This window comes from Lontra canadensis, unplaced genomic scaffold, assembly GCF_010015895.1.
Source record: "Lontra canadensis isolate GAN:19392208 unplaced genomic scaffold, GSC_riverotter_1.0 scaffold132, whole genome shotgun sequence".
Classification (NCBI taxonomy): domain Eukaryota; kingdom Metazoa; phylum Chordata; class Mammalia; order Carnivora; family Mustelidae; genus Lontra; species Lontra canadensis.
In genome coordinates, this window is record NW_022631126.1 from 2,755,316 (window position 1) to 2,773,495 (window position 18,180).

The window sequence follows — 18,180 nt, forward strand, 5'->3', positions numbered from 1 at the left end:
CAGGGGATTGAGAGACAAGGTGCATACAAAGTGCCAGGGCCCGCGGAAGCTGCTCATTTGGCTGTCGGTGGTAAGAGGGCCGCTTTGTACAGTGGGTCAGAACGTAGCCTGGGACTCAGCCAGACCCGGAGACCGTGCTGCCCTGCCCTGGCCGGCTGTGGGCGTTTGGAGCGCCTTCTCAGTGGGCTGCTGAGACAGGAGGTAAGATAGGACACACAAAGCCTTGAGAGACCGGGCCCGGCTGAGTTGCCAGTAACAGGAGGTCATAGCAGAAACAACAGGATCAGTGCTGGCAGGTCAGGGAAATCAGTATTGGTAGCTTGGGCTTAGTCGAATGTCAGTATGGGTAGATCCCTGTTGAGTGACAAAGTGGGTAAATTCTGCTTACTGTATGATGTCTCTGCGTTAAGCTTTTTGTAAAACTTCACGATGTTTTTTTACAGACCTTACTTAAGAGAGAGAGCATGGGACGGGCCAGAGGAGGGGAGAGGGAGAGGGAGAAGCAGGCTCCCTGCTGAGCAGGAAGCTCGATCCCAGGACCCTGGGATCATGGCCTGAGCCTAAGGCCACGCAGGCGCGGTCCAGCTTTAACGATATTTATTGTTCGTGAATACATACAACTGCAAGTAAAAAACCTAAGAGTGGACCAGAAGGATATGGAACACACTTGTGAAGTGCTTGGCTTTGGGGAGAAATCAGAGCACACTGTCATCTTTACCGTATGTTGTTCTTTTATTCGAGAAAAGACTTGAAGCAAACGAGGCATTCGTAGTGTGGTCTGATGATCGCTGCTGCCTGTGAGCGGGAATACAGGTGTTCATTTATGCTGTGCTTTTGTTTTTCTGTGCTTTCAATTTTCAAAAGAAGAGGGGAAAGCACACAGAGGTGAGCCAGCCAGCAGGGGTGAGGAGAGGTGTGTGTGGGGCGCCAGGTTACAGGTGGAGGCCCTTGAGAAGAGGGGCTGTGTGTGGAGAAGCCCCATTGGCGGCCTGACGCTTTCCTACAGTAAGGAAACCTGCTGAACCTTGTTTAATCCCGGATATCCAAACTCTGTGGACCTACCCCTGACATACTTCGGGAAACCCCTGATAGGAACATGCGATGTGTGGGAACAGATGGCACCAAAAGATGTGTGGGTTTACAGATCAGAAAGAGCCCACAGTATGTGCAGCAGAGTAATGGGGTTTCTTTCATACTTAATACTGGGGACAGCGCGGATGTCTGGAAGGGCTTGAATCAGGAACGGGACATAATTAGTGCTGTGCCAGGAAATCGTCCTTCTGGTGAAAACATATCTGCTCTACTTGGCGTGCATTTGCTTGGATAGAGGTCTTTGGTAAGGGCCTCATTTATGGGAAAGGAGTCTTACACCTGCCAGGCTAGCTGCCCTTGCTCCTTGAAGAGCACAATTGCGCTTTCAGCCTCCCCCTCAGAATGCTCCAGTGAAGGGCATCAGAATGTTTTTCTTAGTCTATGATCTACATGGCCGCTCAGTCCTCCTCCCCTTCAGTTTCTCATGTAAGTCCTAAATGTGGGCTTTCATGCTAATGGGGAAGTTTCATAGCTCACTGCAAGGAGCCACATGGTGCCTTAGTACTAAGAATGAAAGTGTTTTTGCCTTTGCTTGACCTTTAAAGTTATTATGACCTAATTTAGGAAAGTCCTGTAGAATATATCTAGGAATTAATTTATTCTTCACACTTTGTGTGCTGTATCTGTGCATCAAGATAATAAAGGTATGGTTATGGCTAGGGTAATCAGGATAGAGCGGGAGTTTGTTTTCCCCTACCCTTCATCTAAAACTAAAAAGGCTTTTTCTCAAGCATTATTGTTATTTTAGAGATTTTAAAATGAGAAGTGATGGAAAGAAGTGATCTCAAATTAAGTAAATATTTATAAGACCTAACATCATTAATCTGTCTTTGGAAGAGATGCCCAGGGAAGTCCCCTTTTACCAACTGGAAATGTATTCAGCTTCTAAGAGAATTATGAAACAGAGGAGTAATTGAGTCTGTCGTTATTCTGATTGCAGTTTCCCAAGGCCTTTTGTCCAGCTTCTCGAACATGCTTTCTGTTCTGGGCTCTGGTTCCAGCTCCTCTTACCGTCATGAAGCTGGAAGCAAATTCCCCATGTCTCTGGGCTAGTGAGAGTTTAGGTTTTGTTGTGACATGCTGGTGTAAGGCCTCAGGCCTGGGCTCTCTGAGTGGCACTGAGGGCCTCTGTGCTCTCGGAGGTGAGCTGGAGCCTGTGAGTGTGCCTGCGGTCCTCATCTTGCCATGGCCTCATGGGGGCCAGGCTCCTGTGCTGGGGACTGGGGACACTGAGACAAAGCTTTTGCTTTGCCTTGGGTTTCACGAATCCTGCAGGCACAGAATCCTGTGATTCTCATCTAAGCCTCTCTTGATGGAAGTAGGTACAAGAAGCCAAGGGGGGCTGGTTAAGAAGACTTGCATTTGAGGATTTCCACTTTTGACCAAGGTCGAGTAACAGGGACCAATTGGCCTTCCTGTCTGAAACAACTAAAAATAGATGACACAGTGGGCATGAGTCAGGGAAGGGCAGTGAATCCTTGAGAGACAGGCAGCGAAGCTTCCCCGCCCCCCCACCCCCCGAGTGTTCCCTTTTCCCGTACCTCCTCTGCGGGTCTCTGCGCGCTCACTGGATGACCAGTAACAGCTCAGTTTGGACTGTTTACTTGGAGTTGGCGTCAGATCCCACAGTTAAACTCATTCAGCCCCACCAGGCTGCCCCCACTTTGGAGGCCTGTCTCAGTACTTCCGACCCAACTGGCTATAAATTAAGTCTTCTGGCCTGCCCCTGAGTTTCAGTAGTTTGCTAGAATGGCCCACAGAACTCAGGAAACCCTTGACTCACATTGCTGGCCTATATAAAGGATACAGCTCAGGAATAGCCCGAGGGGAGAGGTGCATAGGACAGGGGATGGGGGGCAGGGGGAGTACCTTTCTGGGGGCTGCATCCTCCCAGTACCTTGATGTGTTCACCATCCCAGTGGATCTCCGGATGCCATCCTTTGGGGGTTTGGGGAGGCTTTCATTACACATGCATGATTGACTAAATCATTGGCCATTGGTGATTAACTCTGTATGTAGACCCTCTGCCCTTCCCAGAGTTGGGGATGGGGCTGAAAGTTCAAAGCTTCTAGTCAAGGCTCGGTCTTTCTGGAAACCAGCCCTCCCCATCCTGAAGTTCTTTAACGACCTGTCAAGAGTTGCCTCTTAGAACAAAACACTTCTGTCACCCTTGTCACTCGGGAAATTCCAAGGTTTTTAGGAGCTCTGTGCCAGGAACCAGGGATGGCAACCAAGTATCTTTTATTTTTCTTTTTCCAATTTTTTTTTTAAGATTTTATTTATTTATTTGACAGACAGAGATCACAAGTAGGCAGGGAGGCAGGCAGAGAGAGAGAGGAAGGGAAGCAGGCTCCCCACTGAGCAGAGAGCCCAACGTGGGGCTTGATCCCAGGCCCCGGGATCATGACCCGAGCCGAAGGCAGAGGCTTTAACCCACTGAGCCACCCAGGCGCCCCCCAAATAATGTTTTTTATACCACAGGCAAAAACAGAATGAGCACTACAGTTGCCTCAGCTCACTGCCCTGAGAGTTTTCAGGCTATGGCACAGGGGAAACCCAAGCAGAGCTAAACAGGCTGTCTGAGCCGAGGGGATGGGGGATGAGAGCTCAGAGAGACAAAGGCGTTTGCAGGTCAGAGCAGGAGAAGAGGTGCACAGAGAGCTGGAGTCAGCCACCTCCCCCTGGCTCCCTGGCAGGGATCCAGCTAAGAGCAGATATACAGGGAGCAGTCCAAGGCCAGGCAAAGATGAAGTTCAAAGGATTAAGAGAGAATCGGTGCCTGGTGTTCACAGGGCAGAGGATAGTACCCGCTGCAGGTACAGTGGCTTTGCTGGGCAGTTCTACCAAGCGTCGAAGGGAGAAGGGCTGCCGGTTCCACCCACTCCTTCTAGAAAATTGAAAAGAGGGAACACTTCCCAACTCATTCTTTGAGGCCTGCATCGTCCTGATACCAAAACCAGACAAAGACATTGTAAGGAGAGACATCTAAAGACTAAGATCCTTCGTGAATACAGAAGGATCCCTGTACACAATTTGAGCAAATCTAATCCAGCTGTACATGGAAAGAATAATGTGATATTACCAAAGTGGGGTTTAGCCCAGGAATGCAGGGTTGGTTTAAGAGTTGAAAATCAGTCTGTGTAGTTTACCACATTAGCAAACTAAGAAAGAAAAATCCTATGGTCATCTCAGTAGTGCAGAAGAAGCATTTGACAAAATCTGGTATCTACTCTGGCATGGTGCACCAGAAGTTTCACACAGGAAACTGGAGATCTGAAGGGTTGAGGGAAGATGCAGATTTCCAGGACGTCATGCCTTAGAGCAGGAGAGAGGACTCAACGAGTATCTGCCCAGAGTTAGAAAAAATTAATGTCTATCCTCAGTAAACTCCCTCAGCAAGGGAACGAAGGAAGGCAGATTTTTTTTTAACCCAATAGAGAGGGTCTGTGTGAAACCTACAGCTAACCAACTTCACTGTGAAGACTGAGTACTTTACCCTAATATCAGGAGAAAGACAAGAATGTCCATTCTAATCATTTGTTCTTGCCAGTGCACTTAGGCAAGAAAAAAAAAAATTAAAGGCGTTCAGTTTGGAAAGGAAAAATTAGAACTATTGAAAGACATGATCATCCATGTAGAAAATCTGATGGATCTTTGAAAAAGCTACTAGAACTAATATGTGGGTTTAGAGAAGTGGCAGGATAACAGGATCAATCTCCAGAAGTCCACTGTATTTCTGTATGCTCACAGTGAGTCATCAAAAGTTGGTTTTAAAAAGCACTGTTCAGGGGCGCCTGGGTGGCTCAGTGGGTTAAAGCCTCTGCCTTCGACTTGGGTCATGGTTCCAGGGTCCTGGGATCCAGCCCCGCATCAGGCTCTCTGCTCAGCGGGGAGCCTGCTTCCTCCTCTCTCTCTGCCTGCCTCTCTGCCTGCTTGTGATCTCTGTCTGTCAAATAAATAAATAAAATCTTTTAAAAAAAGTAAAAAGCACTGTTCATAATAGCATCAAAAATATGAAATACTTAGAAATAAATGTGATGAGACTTTGTAAGCCCTGTACACTGAAATGTACAAAATATTGCTGAGAGAGGTCAAAGAAGATCTAAATCAATGGAGAGATGTACCATGTTCTTGGGCTGGAAAACTCAATATAGTTAAGATATCTATTCTCAAATGGATCCAAAGATTCAACTGAATCCCCATCCAATCCCAGCAGGGCTTTTTGTTGAAATTAACAAACTGATTCTGAAATTCACATGGAAGGGCAAAGGACCTAGAAAAACCAAAACTATTTCGAAAATGACAATCAAACTTGGAGGATTAACACTGAGTAATTAAAGTAAATGAAGAGCAACCTGATCTTAAGACGTATGATGTAGCTACCCTATCCAGATAGTGTGGTATTGGCATAAAGATAAACTCCTAGATGAATGGAATAGAACAGAGAGTCTAGAAATAAACCCATACATATATGGACAGCTAAGTTTTGACAGAAATGTAAAGGCAGTTCAAAAGAGATAATCTTTTCAAAAAAATGATGCTGGAATAATTGGATACACTTTATTTTATTTTATTTTCTTATTTTTTTTTAAATTTTTTTTTTGACATTTATTTGTCAGAGAGAGAGAGCATGAGTGAGTATAAGCAGGGGGAGTGGCAAGCAGAAGGAGAAGCAGGCTCCTTGCTGAACAAGGAGCGCCTGTGGGACTGGATCCCAGGACCCTGAGATTATGCCCTGAGCTGAAGGCAGACACTTTACCAACTGAGCCACCCAGGCATCCCTTTTTTTTTTTTTTTTTTTTTTTTTAAGATTTTATTTTTAAGCAATCCCTATACCCAACTAGGGGCTTCAACTCACAACCCTGAGATCAAGAGTTGTGTGTTCTACCAACCAGAAGTGCCCCGGACACCTCATATTTTAAAAAATGAACCTCAAACCGTGCTTTGCACCATATACAAAAATTAACTCGAGGGGTGCCTGGGTGGCTCAGCGGGTTAAAGCCTCTGCCTTTGGCTTGGGTCATGATCCCGGGGTCCTGGGATCGAGCTCCGCATCAGGCTCTCTGCTCTGCAGGGAGTCTGCTTCCTCCTCTCTCTCTGCCTGCCTCTCTGCCTACTTGTGATTTCTGTCTGTCAAATAAATAAATAAAATCTTTAAAAAAAAATTAACTCGAAATGAATCATAGACTTCAGTGTAAAACCCAAAGCTATAACACTTCTAGAAGAAAATATAGGAGAAAACCTTTGTGACCTTAGGTTAGGCAAAGATTTCTTTGATACAACACAAAGATGTGATCCATAAAAGTTGATAAATTGGACGTCAGAATGAAAAACTTCCCTCCCTCCCTCCCTCCTCCCCCCTCTTTCTTTTCTTTTTCTTTTTCTTTCTCATTTTCTTTTTCTTTTTCTCTTTTCCTTTTTCTTTTTCTCTTCCTGTCTTCCTTTGTATTAACATATAATGTATTATTTGCCGCAGGGGAACAGGTCTGTGAACTATCAGGCCTACACATTTCACAGCATTCACCATAGCACATACCCTCCCCAGTGTCCATAACCCAGCCCCCCATCCTCTCCCCCCACCCCCCAGCAACCCTCAGTTTATTCCTGAGATTAAGAATCTCGTATGGTTTGTCTCCCTCCTGATCCCATGTTGTTTCATTTTTTCCCTCCCTACCCCCCACGACCCCCGGCCTTGGCTCTCAGATTCCTCCTATCAGAGAGATCACATAATAATTGTCTTTCTCTGATTGATTTATTTCGCTCAGCCCTCTAGTTCCATCCATCCATGTTGTTGCAGATGGCAAGATTTCGTTTCTTTTGATGGCTGCATAGTATTCCATTGTATATATAGACCACATCTTCTTTATCCATCTGTTGATGGACATCTAGGTTCTTTCCATTTTTTGGCTATTGTGGACATTGCTGCTATAAACATTTGGGTGCACGTGCCGCTTCGGATCACAACATTTGTATCTTTGGGGTAAATACCCAGTAGTGCGATTGCAGGGTCCATAGGGTAGCTTTATTTTCAACTTTTTGAGGAACCTCCATACTGTTTTCCAGAGTGGCTGCACCAGCTTGCATTCCCACCAATGGTGTAAGAGGGTTCTCCTTTCTCCGCATCCTTGCCAACACCTGTCATTTCCTGACTTGTTAATTTTAGCCATTCTGACTGGCATGAGGTGGTATCTCACTGTGGTTTTGATTGGTATTTCCCTGATGCCAAGTGATGTTGATCACTTTTTTATGTGTCTGTTGGCCATCTGGATGTCTTCTTTGCAGAAATGTCTGTTCATGTCTTCTGCCCATTTCTTGATTGGATTATTCTTTGGCTGTTCAGTTTAATAAGTTCTTTATAGATTTTGGATGCTAGTCCTTTATCTGATACGTCATTTGTGAATATCTTCTCCCATTCTGTCAGTTGTCTTTTGGTTTTGTCGACTGTTTCCTTTGCTGTGCAAAAGCTTTTGATCTTGATGAAGTCCCAATAGTTCATTTTTGCCCTTGCCTCCCTTGCCTTTGGTGATGTTTCTAGGAAGAAGTTGTTGCGGCTGAGGTTGAAGAGGTTGCTGCCTGTGTTCTCCTCAAGGGTTTGGATGGATTCCTTTCTCACATTGAGGTCTTTCACCCATTTTGAGTCTATTTTTGTGTGTGGTGTAAGGAAATGGTCCAGTTTCATTTTTCTGCATGTGACTGTCAATTTTCCTAACACCATTTGTTGAAGAGACTGTCTTTTTTCCACTGGACATTCTTTTCCTGCTTTATCGAAGATTAGTTGGCCATAGAGTTGAGGGTCCATTTCTGGGCTCTCTATCTGTTCCATTAATCTGTGTGTCTGTTTTTGTGCTAGTACCATACTGTCTTGATGATGACAGCTTTGTAATAGAGTTTGAAGTCTGCGATTGTGTTGCCACTAACTTTGGTTTTCTTTTTCAATATTCCTCTGGCTATTCGGGGTCTTTTCTGGTTCCATATAAATTTTAGGATTGTTTGTTCCATTTCTTTGAAAAAGACTGATGGTGTTTTGATAGGGATCCCATTAAATGTGTAGATTGCTCTAGGTAGTGTAGATATTTTCACAATATTTGTTCTTCCAATCCATGAGCATAGAACGTTTTTCCATTTCTTTGTGTCTTCCTCAGTTTCTTTTATGAGTATTTCATAGTTTTTGAGTACAGATTCTTTGCCTCTTTGGTTAGGTTTATTCCTAGGTATCTTATGGTTTTGGGTGCAGTTGTAAATGGGATTGACTCCTTAATTTCTCTTTCTTCTGTCTTGTTGTTGGTGTATAGAAATGCAACTGATTTCTGTGCATTGATTTTTATATATTGACACTTTAATGAATTCCTGAATGAGTTCTAGCAGTTTTGGGGTGGGGTCTTTTGGGTTTTCCACATAAAGTATCATGTCATCTGCAAAGAGTGAGAGTTTGACTTCTTCTTTGCCGATTCAGATGCCTTTTATTTCTCTTTGCTGTTCGATTGCTGAGGCTACGACTTCTAGTACTATGTTGAATAGCAGTGGTGATAGTGGACATCCCTGCCATATTCCTGACTTTAGGGGAAAAGTCCTCAGTTTTTTCCCATTGAGAATGATACTCGCTGGGGCGCCTGGGTGGCTCAGTGGGTTAAGCTGCTGCCTTCGGCTCAGGTCATGATCTCGGGGTCCTGGGATCGAGCCCCATATCGGGCTCTCTGCTCAGCAGGGAGCCTGCTTCCTCCTCTCTCTCTGCCTGCCTCTCTGCCTGCTTGTGATCTCTCTCTGTCAAATAAATAAAATCTTTAAAAAAAAAAAAGAGAATGATACTCGCTGTGGATTTTTCATAGATGGCTTTGATGATATTGAGGTATGCACCCTCTATCCCTATGCTGTGAAGAGTTTTGAGCAAGAAAGGATGCTGTACTTTGTCAAATGCTTTTTCAGCATCTATTGAGAGTATCATATGGTTCTCGTTCTTTCTTTTATTAACGTATTGTATCCCATTGATTGATTTGCGGATATTGAACTAACCTTGCAGCCCAAGAATAAATCCCACTTGGTCGTGGTAAATAATCCTTTTAATGTACTATTGGATCCTATTGGCTAGTGAGAATTTTTGCATCTGTGTTCATCAAAGATATTGGTCTGTAATTCTCCTTTTTGATGGGGTCTTTGTCTGGTTTGGGCATCAAGCTAATGCTGGCCTCATAAGATGAGTTTGGAAGTTTTCCTTCCATTTCTATTTTTTGGAACAGTTTTAGGAGAATAGGTATGAATTCTTCTTTAAATGTTTCATAGAATTCCTCTGGGAAGCCATCTTACCCTGGGCTCTTTATTGTTGGGAGATTTTTGATGACTGCCTCAATCTCCTTACTGGTTATGGGTATGTTCAGGTTTTCTATTTCTTCCTGGTTCAATTTTGGTAGTTTATATGTCTCTAGGAATGTATCCATTTCTTCCAGATTGTCAAATTTGCTGCCATATAGTTGCTCATAATATGTTCCTATCATTGTTTGTATTTCTTTGGTGTTGGTTGTGATCTCTCCTCTCTCATTCATGATTTTATTAATTTGGGTCCTTTCTCTTTTCTTTTTGATAAGTCCGGCCAGGGGGTTATAAATCTCATTAATTCTTTCAAAGAACCAGGTCCTAGTTTTGTTGATTTGTTCTACTGTTTTTTTGGTTTCTATTTCATTGATTTCTGCTTTGATTTTTATTCTTTCTCTTCTCCTGCTGGGTTTAGGCTTTCTTTGCTGTTTTTACTCCAGCTCCTAAGTGCAGGGTTAGGTTGTGTACTTGAGACCTTGTTTCTTGAGAAAGGCTTGTATGGCTATATACTTTCCTCTGAGGACTGCCTTAGCTGTGTCCCAAAGATTTTGAACAGTTGTGGTTTCATTTTCATTTGTTTCCATGAATTTTTAAAATTTGTTAATTTCCTGGTTGACCCATTCATCCTTTAGGGATGCTCTTTAGCCTCCATCTATTTGAGTTCTTTCCAATTTTCCTCTTGTAACTGAGTTCTAGTTTCAGAGCACTGTGCTCTGAAATTATGCAGGGAATGATCCCAGTCTTTTGGTACCTGTTGAGACCTGATTTGTGACCCAGGATGTGATCTATTCTGGAGAATGTTCCATGTGCCCTAGAGAAGAATATGTATTCTGTTGTTTTGGGATGGAATGTTCTAAATATATCTTTGATGTCCATCTGGTCCAGTGTGTCATTTAAAACCTTTATATCCTTGTTGATCTTTTGCTTTGATGGTCTGTCCATTTCAGTAAGGGGGAATGTTAAAGTTCCCTACTATTATTGTATTATTGTTGATGTGTTTCTTTGATTTTGTTACTCATTGGTTTATGTAGTTGGCTGCTCCCATGTTAGGGGCATAGATATTTAAAATCGTTAGATCTTCTTGTTGGATAGACCCTTTACGTATGATATAGTGTCCTTCCTCATCTCTTATTATAGTCTTTGGCTTAAAATCTAATTTATCTGATATAAAGATTGCCACCCCAGCTTTCTTGTGATGTCCATTAGCATGGTACGTTGTTTTCCACCCCCTCACTTTAAATTTGGAGGTGTCTTTGGGTCTAAAATGAGTTTCTTGTAGACAGCATATTGGTGGGTCTTGTTTTTTTATCCATTCTGATACCCTGTCTTTTGATTGGGCATTTAGCCCATTTGCATTTAAGGTAACGACTGAAAGATATGAATTTAGTGCCATTGTATTGCCTGTAAGGGGACTGTTACTGTATATTATCTCTGTTCCTTTCTGGTCTGTTACTTTTAGGCTCTCTCCTTGCTTAGAGGACCCCTTTCAGTATTCCCTGTAGGGCTGGTTTGGTGTTTGCAAATTCTTTTAATTTTTGTCCTGGAGATGTTTTATCTCTGCTTCTATTTTCAGTGACAGCCTAGCTGGATATAGTATTCTTGGCTGCATATTTTTCTCATTTAGTGCTCTGAATATATCATGCCAGTCCTTTCTGGCCTGCCAGGTCTCTGTGGATAGATCTGCTGCCAATCTAATATTTTTATCATTTTATGTTACAGACCTCTTGTCCTGTGCTGCTTTCAGGATTTTCTCTTTGTCACTGAGGCTTATAAGTCTAACTATTAGATGATGAGGTGTGGACCTATTTTTATTGATTTTGGTGCTGGATTTTTATGCTTGTTCCCTTCACCAAATTAGGGAAATTGTCTGCTATAATTCACTCCAACATACCTTCTGCCTCTCTCTCTCTTTCTTCTTCTTCTGGGATCCCAATTATCCCAATATTGTTTTGTCTGATGGTATTACTTATCTCTCAGATTCTACACTTCTGATCCAGTAGTTGTTTGTCTCTCTTTGGCTCAGCTTCTTTAGTCTCCATCATTTGGTCTTCTATATCACTAATTTTCTCTTCTGCCTCATTTATCTTAGCAGTAAGAGTCTCCATTTTTTATTACACCCCATTAATAGCTTTTTTGATTTCAACTTGGTTAGATTTTTGTTCTTTTATTTCTCCAGAAAGGGACTCAATTCTCTGATATCTTCTATGCTTTTTTTTCGAGCCCAGCTAGCACCTTGATAATTGTCATTTTGAACTCTAGTACTGACATATTACTAATTTTTGTATTGATTAGGTCCCTAGCCTTCAGTACTGACTCTTGTTCTTTTTTTTTTGTGGTGAGTTTTTCCACCTTGTCGTTTTATCCAGATAAGAATAGATGAATGAGAGAATGAAATACTAAAAGGGTAGCAACAACCCTAGAAAAATATACACCAAATCAGAAGAGACCTGAATCCAGGGGGAGAAGGAAGGGGGGAATAAAAAGGAAAAAAAAATATATATATTAAACTGGTGAATAGAATAGAGTCACACACTTGATTTTGGGTGTATTTTGGTCTGTTAGAAAAAACTACCTCCCAAAATTTTAAAGAAAGAAAAACATATATATATACACAAAAATAAAGGTAAACATGATGAAAGGATGGAATATGACTATAAAGATGAAAATTTAAAAAGATTCTAAAAATGGAACTGATAAGAAGTTGCTTAAGAAGAGGAAGGACTGTGATCAAGCTGGAGACTAGGCCAAAGCCATGTGCTAGATTTAGGGTATATTTTGATCTATTAAAAGAAATTGTATCCCAAAATTCAAAAAACTTCTCTTTGAAATACACTGTTTATGAGGGATAAAAAGACAAACAAGATCCTGGGAGAAAATATTGCAAATCATATATCCAATAAAGTGCTTGTATCCGAAATATATAGAGAACTCCCCAATTCAACAGTTAGAAAACATACAGCCAGAAAAAAATGGGCAAAAGTCTTGAACAGACACTTCACCAAAGAAGATACATAGAGGGCCAATAAGTACAGGAAAAGTACTCAGCTTCATTAGGGAAATGCAAACTAAAACCGCAGTGAGGTACATTGGAACATGTACATGGGACATTCCAGGTACATGTAAAGGTACATGGAACATTCCATCCCAAAACAACAGAATACATTTTCTTTTCTAGGGCACATGGAACATTCTCCATTTTTACATGGCTAAAATTGAAAAGATTGCATTATGAGTGTCAAGAAAATGGAAGAACTGGCACTCCATCTGTCAGAATCTAAAATGGTGTAGTCATTTTGAAAAAACATGGGCTCTTTCATGATATGGCCATTTCTGTTTCAAGTAGCTGTTTTTAGACTCAAGAGAAATGAAGATACGTGTCCACACAAAGGCTTATACCTAAATGTTCAGAGTAGCTTTACTTGTAATAGCCGCTAACGGGGAACACCTAGCTGCCCATCAGCAGGCAAACTGATAAACAGGCTGCAGGACGATCCAGATGATGGAATACTACTCAGCAGTGAAAAGGAATGAGCCGGTGCTACGTGCTCCTGTATCAGTGAATCTCAGGGTGATTATATGCTGAGTGGAAGAAGCGAAGCAAAGGAGATTACGTGTTGGAGGAATCCGGTAACATACACTCCTAGACAGCGTGTACTTGGGTGGAGTGACAGGTAGGGAAGGGTTGTGGGGGATGAGTGAGAGATTACAGAGCGGTGTGAGGGAACTTCCCGGGGGGCAATGGATAGTGTTTGTGGCCTTGGCTATGGTGATGGTTTCAGGGTTGTATACATATGTCAGAACCGATGAACTCGTGCTGTTTAAATGGGCACAGTTCATTGTATGTCAGTTACAGCTCACCAAAGCTGTTTTTTTAGAAAATCTGAATTTAAAGCCACTTTGCTGCTTCGGAGCTGTATAACCTTGGTCAGGTCACTAAAACTCAGAGCTTCCGTTTTCCTAGTTGCGAAGCAGGGCTGGAGATAGCTGGCACCCGGGGTCATTTGTGAAGATTACAAACATAATGTGTGGAATGTGCTAAAAGCCTGTATGTGCCCAAGGTGGTGACATGTAGGGGATAATCAGGTTCACACAGTAGATCTCATTCTCTAGGTCTGGTAGGGCCCTGCGTCATCTCTGTGGTCCAGGAAATACATCCTTTCTGTCCTGGATCCGGAGTTTATCCGGGGGAGCATCTTCCTTCAAGTCTGACTCACAAGAGAGCTGGGAAGTAGTTTTGTGGTAGTCAAGCCATGGAAAGTTTCTTTGGTCAGTTTCCTGGAAAACAGAATGAACATGGAAGCCTGAATTCTGAAGCCTTCACAAGTGGCCCAAAGTCCTTTTGTCATGCGATGGTGTTGCCCAGCGTGGGGTTTGAGGGTGCCCCAAACAGGAGCCTGACTCTCCCCGTCTCTTTCATTTCTCGTGTGTGCTACTGAGCAGAAGCACAAGATCGCCACAGCCCACTAGCTGCACGGCAACAATTCTGAGTTCCTGGCTTTGTTAAAATGTTTTGGGGTCTGGTCCTTTGTTTTTCGATTGAACAGTTTGGGTTTTCAGGGAATCACCAGGTCCAGCCTCCCGGCACCCCAGCTGCTTCTCACATCGGCTCCGGCCCCACCGCTGCCAAATGTGCCTTCCGGGTGAGCGGCACATTCGCCAAGGGCTTTCCTTGCCTGGAGCTCCTCGGGGGGCTTTTTAAACTTACTTTTTATTTTGAAATAATTCCAAACTCACAGAAAAGCTGTTTAAGAATAGAGATCACTTGAGAGTTAACAATTTGAAATTCCATCACCACTAAATTCTTTAGGGAACGTGTCCTTCTAGCAAAGCCATTCTCCTAAACTATCAACTGTCATGGGATAACCATTCAAATCAGGACATTGACACTGACATATTCCTACCCTCTCATCCACAGAACCCACTGGAGTTTTCCAGTTGGCTCAATACTACCTCTTACAGCCAAAGATCCGCTACCGGGCCAGACGGCACATTTAGTTACGTATGTTTCTTTAGGTGCCTTCCATTGGGAATCATTCCTCAGCCTTTTCCTTGACTTGTATGACCTTGACATTTTTGAAGACTACAGGTTACTGTACTGAGTAGGACAGAGCTGATAGAAATTTGATGTGAGCCACATTGGTCATTAGACTTTTCGGGGGTGGGGGGGGCATGTTAAAAGAGGTAGAAGGAAACAGGTTTAATTAATATCCCAAAGACTATCATTTCGACCTACAACAAATATGAAATAGGACTCGTGAGATCTTTTCCATTTTCTAATATCTTGTCTCCGACATCCAGGTTGGATTTGCACCTGGGGCGTATCCGAATTTGGACGTGGCATGTTGTGAATGCCACGATGCCGCCGGCCTGGCGCCTGCTGCTGTTGCGACGGCAGAGCCGTTCAGTGCAGGCTAGTCTGCTCCTTCCTCCTGACTCCGTCATGGTTGTGCCTTTTACTTTTGCAGCAGTGACGCAGAAGCGGTGTCCTCGCAGCCTCCTAGCTGGGGTCTGACGATGTTGGTGAAGCTGCTGTCTGCGCCGTGAGGTTACTCCTTCCTGTGTGATTGAGAAGTGTTTGGCAGGGCGATTCTTCAAGACAAAGTCGGTTGCTCGTACCTGCTGGCTTCGCATCCAGTGGGGTTTCTCCCTGACGTCATTTATTTTGTAACGGCTGCCAGCTTGCCCTGGGCTCCTCTTCCAGATGCCCAGCGCTCACGTTGTGTAATTCACGGTGCTTATTGTTACGCGTTCCTTTTAGCGGGTTCTTCTGGTGTCTTGGTCTCGAAGACAAACTGGGTAAAATAGCTCAAATTTTAGCTTAAAAAAAAAAGAAGATCGGACATGATTTCAGGGAGCAGAATAAATAAGACAGTGTTCAAGCAAAAAAAAAAGAAAAAAACACAAACCCACGGTTAACCGAAATGCACATACCAAAAATAGATCAGTGAGCACAGTAGGAGAGGAACACTGGGGTTTGACGGGTATTTTCCGTGTTTGTCAGACCTACCTGCCTTCCCCTGGCTGTGTTTGTCCTGTCGGGGTGCAGGTCTCCATCTGCCCCGCCATCTGGGGCCCAGTTAGGATCCCTGCATATCATTAGGTGACACGTGTTACTGGTGAGTCACTGCGCTGTGGTTGACACTTTGGTGTAGCGAGTGTTCCGTTCCATGTGTGGTCATGTTTGTAAGTGGCTTCTCTTTCCAGGGAGGACTCTGTGGTCATTTGAAGCTGGGTCCCAAGCAGTTTCCCCTGTTTTTAATGATTTCATTGCACATCTCTCCCCTCTGACTGGGAGGTACGGTTAATAAGCTTGCCACCGTCCAAGCCTGCTTGCCTTCCCACTTAATCAGCGGGGATTAGGGATGCGCCCATAACGGAAAAGTGGCAGGAAATTCGCATGAAAAGTCACCTCTACAGGGTAACTGGGTGAGTGTTTGGACATACAGAACTCCACAACAGACGGCTGTTTTGTGCTTCGACAGGACTCTCTGGCCTCAGCATGCCCCTTAACCATGAGGAAGCAAATGCTACTTTCACGTCTCTGGCTCCTGCAGGACTCGATGGGTCCAAATCCCAGCTCGCTCTGACTGTGGCGTAGCCCCCAGTGTGGGCCGGAGCCGGTGGCCGGTGCAGATTTCCGGAGCCAGGGCCTCTGTTGTTTCCCTTGCACTTCTAGGTGTGGACATCTTCGGTTTTGGATTGCATTTTGCACTGGCTCCCAAGCACGAGGGAGGGTTTGTGTGGCCGGCGGAGGACTGGGGAGGACAGAGATTCCAGGCCGGGACTTGGGAGAAGTTCTCTCAGTTTCTGAGTCCCAGCTTTCTGTCTTCAGAAGGAAATCTTACCTACCTCATGGAAAAGCCAGGAGGGTTAAACAGGGAAGCTTCTGTTACGTGCCTGGTACAGAGTGCTTCCTGGTGCGTGTTCAGTATGTGCTCCTCACTGCCCCTTCCTTCCTGTGTGACCCTTCCGTGTCATCTGACCCCACATCCTGGGGAGGAGATGTGGGGGTAGTGACTATCAGAAGATTCGTAGTGCTGATACATAGTGTAATGTAGACCATGCGGCTGAATTTCTGGTGCTGGCATTTTCTCCTCAAATCCAGAAAGTGTGGTCCCTACGGCCTAATGGAAGGGAGTCCCAAGTGTGGATGTTGAGCTGGGGAGGGGCCTTGTGTGCAGGCAGGAGGCCCAGGGGATGGGAGTGTAGAGCGCGGGGGCGCATGTGGGATCACGAAGGAGCGTGGCTAAGGGTGACGGAGCCCCCCATAGCTGTGCGGAGACGGGGTGCCAGGACCTGGCCCTGTTCTGGCTGTGTATGGGGGGCAGGGGTAGAGCACTATGGCAGGCTTCCCAGGAGACCACGGGAAGCCGGCCCACATTCTAGGGATGAGGCGAATTGGAGAAGGTGACCAGAGTCTCCCCTCCTGGCACTGCAGGCCTGCGCACACCATTCTGCCGGCTTGTCTGTGCCTCCCGGGAACAGGGCACTGTGCTGAGTCTGGCACGTGCACCTAACCGAAGAGCACCCAGATGGGGCTAGGTGGGCTGCTGGTTGAGAGCTTGCTGTAGTGAGGGACTCGGGCCCCTCACTTGTGCATTGGCAGAGACGCAGTGGCAGGTGGAGGAGGGTGCGAGGACAGCTGGCACTGCTTACCGAGAAGCAAGACGCCCCGCAGTTGGTTAGGGGAGCCCATTCGGCTTCCTCTGCCTGGTGCTAAGTTGGAAGCAGGAACCCAAAATTAGGGAAGCCGTCAGTTACAAAGCACGTGCTGGCCTCTTGCTCCAGTTACCACAGGGGCTATTGTCGGGCCTCCGGAACTGGTGGCTAACGGTAGTGGTCTGACTTTCTAGAAGTCTGGCTTCCAGGCGGTGGGCTGGCTGCCGGGGCTGCTGACTGTAGATGAGGGGCTGCTTCTCTGGGCTGGCGGCTGCAGATGGTGGATCTGAGTCCTGTTCTTACGTGTGATCTGTGTCTGGCCTCTAGACCTCTTTTTCTTGCACTTAGCTTTATTGTGCTTTCTAGATGTTGCCTTTTTTTTTTTTTTTCCAAATAAATCACAGGTTTGTGGCAACCCTGCACCAAGGAAGTCTGTCAGTGCCTTGTGCCTTTTTTCCCAGCAGCATACTTCGTGTCTCTGTGTCACCTTCTGGTCAGTCTGGGCCATATGTCCAGCGTTCTCAGGATCATACTTGTTACGGTGATAAGGGATCCATGCTTACAACTAACCGGATGATGGTTAGCACGTTTTAGCAATCGTGTATTTTTAAGTGAAGGTAGGTACATTGTTTTTTCAAAGTGCCGTTGCATATTGGATAGGCAGTGTAGTGTAAGCATAACTTTATATGCACAGGGAAGCCAAAAAGTTCACTTGGCCAGCTTTACCGTGATGTTGCTTGATGGGGGTAGTGTGGAACGAAGCCCGTGCCATCTCTGACATGTGCTGCGTTCAGTCCCTCAGCCTCTGAGTTACTCACAGCTTAGCCCACAGCCTCTTACCTGCTGGGTCAGGGAACACAGTGGCCCCATCAGTCTTTGTGTCTCTTTATGGCAGGGTCCCAGCCCATATTAGAATTTGGAAACTGGGACGGTCAGTGGTACGTACCTAGTTGATGGGCACCGTTTGTTTCCCTCTGGTGTTTTAAAAATTAACAACCACATTAAAAAATAAACCAAATGGGAGATTTCTCATAAAAATCCAAAGATTGGGCATGTGGCTGTAGCAGAGGAATCCTCCTGCTCTCGGTGGGACACGTGACATCCGCGTCACCCACTGCATCC

General features: G+C 44.8%; 1 protein-coding gene across 3 annotated transcripts in view; it reads left to right on the top strand.

Annotated features, from left to right (window-relative positions):
• The window catches only part of NSMCE1 (NSE1 homolog, SMC5-SMC6 complex component), a 50,408-nt gene that overhangs the window by 19,150 nt on the left and 13,078 nt on the right, over positions 1 to 18,180 (top strand). The window lies entirely within an intron of this gene.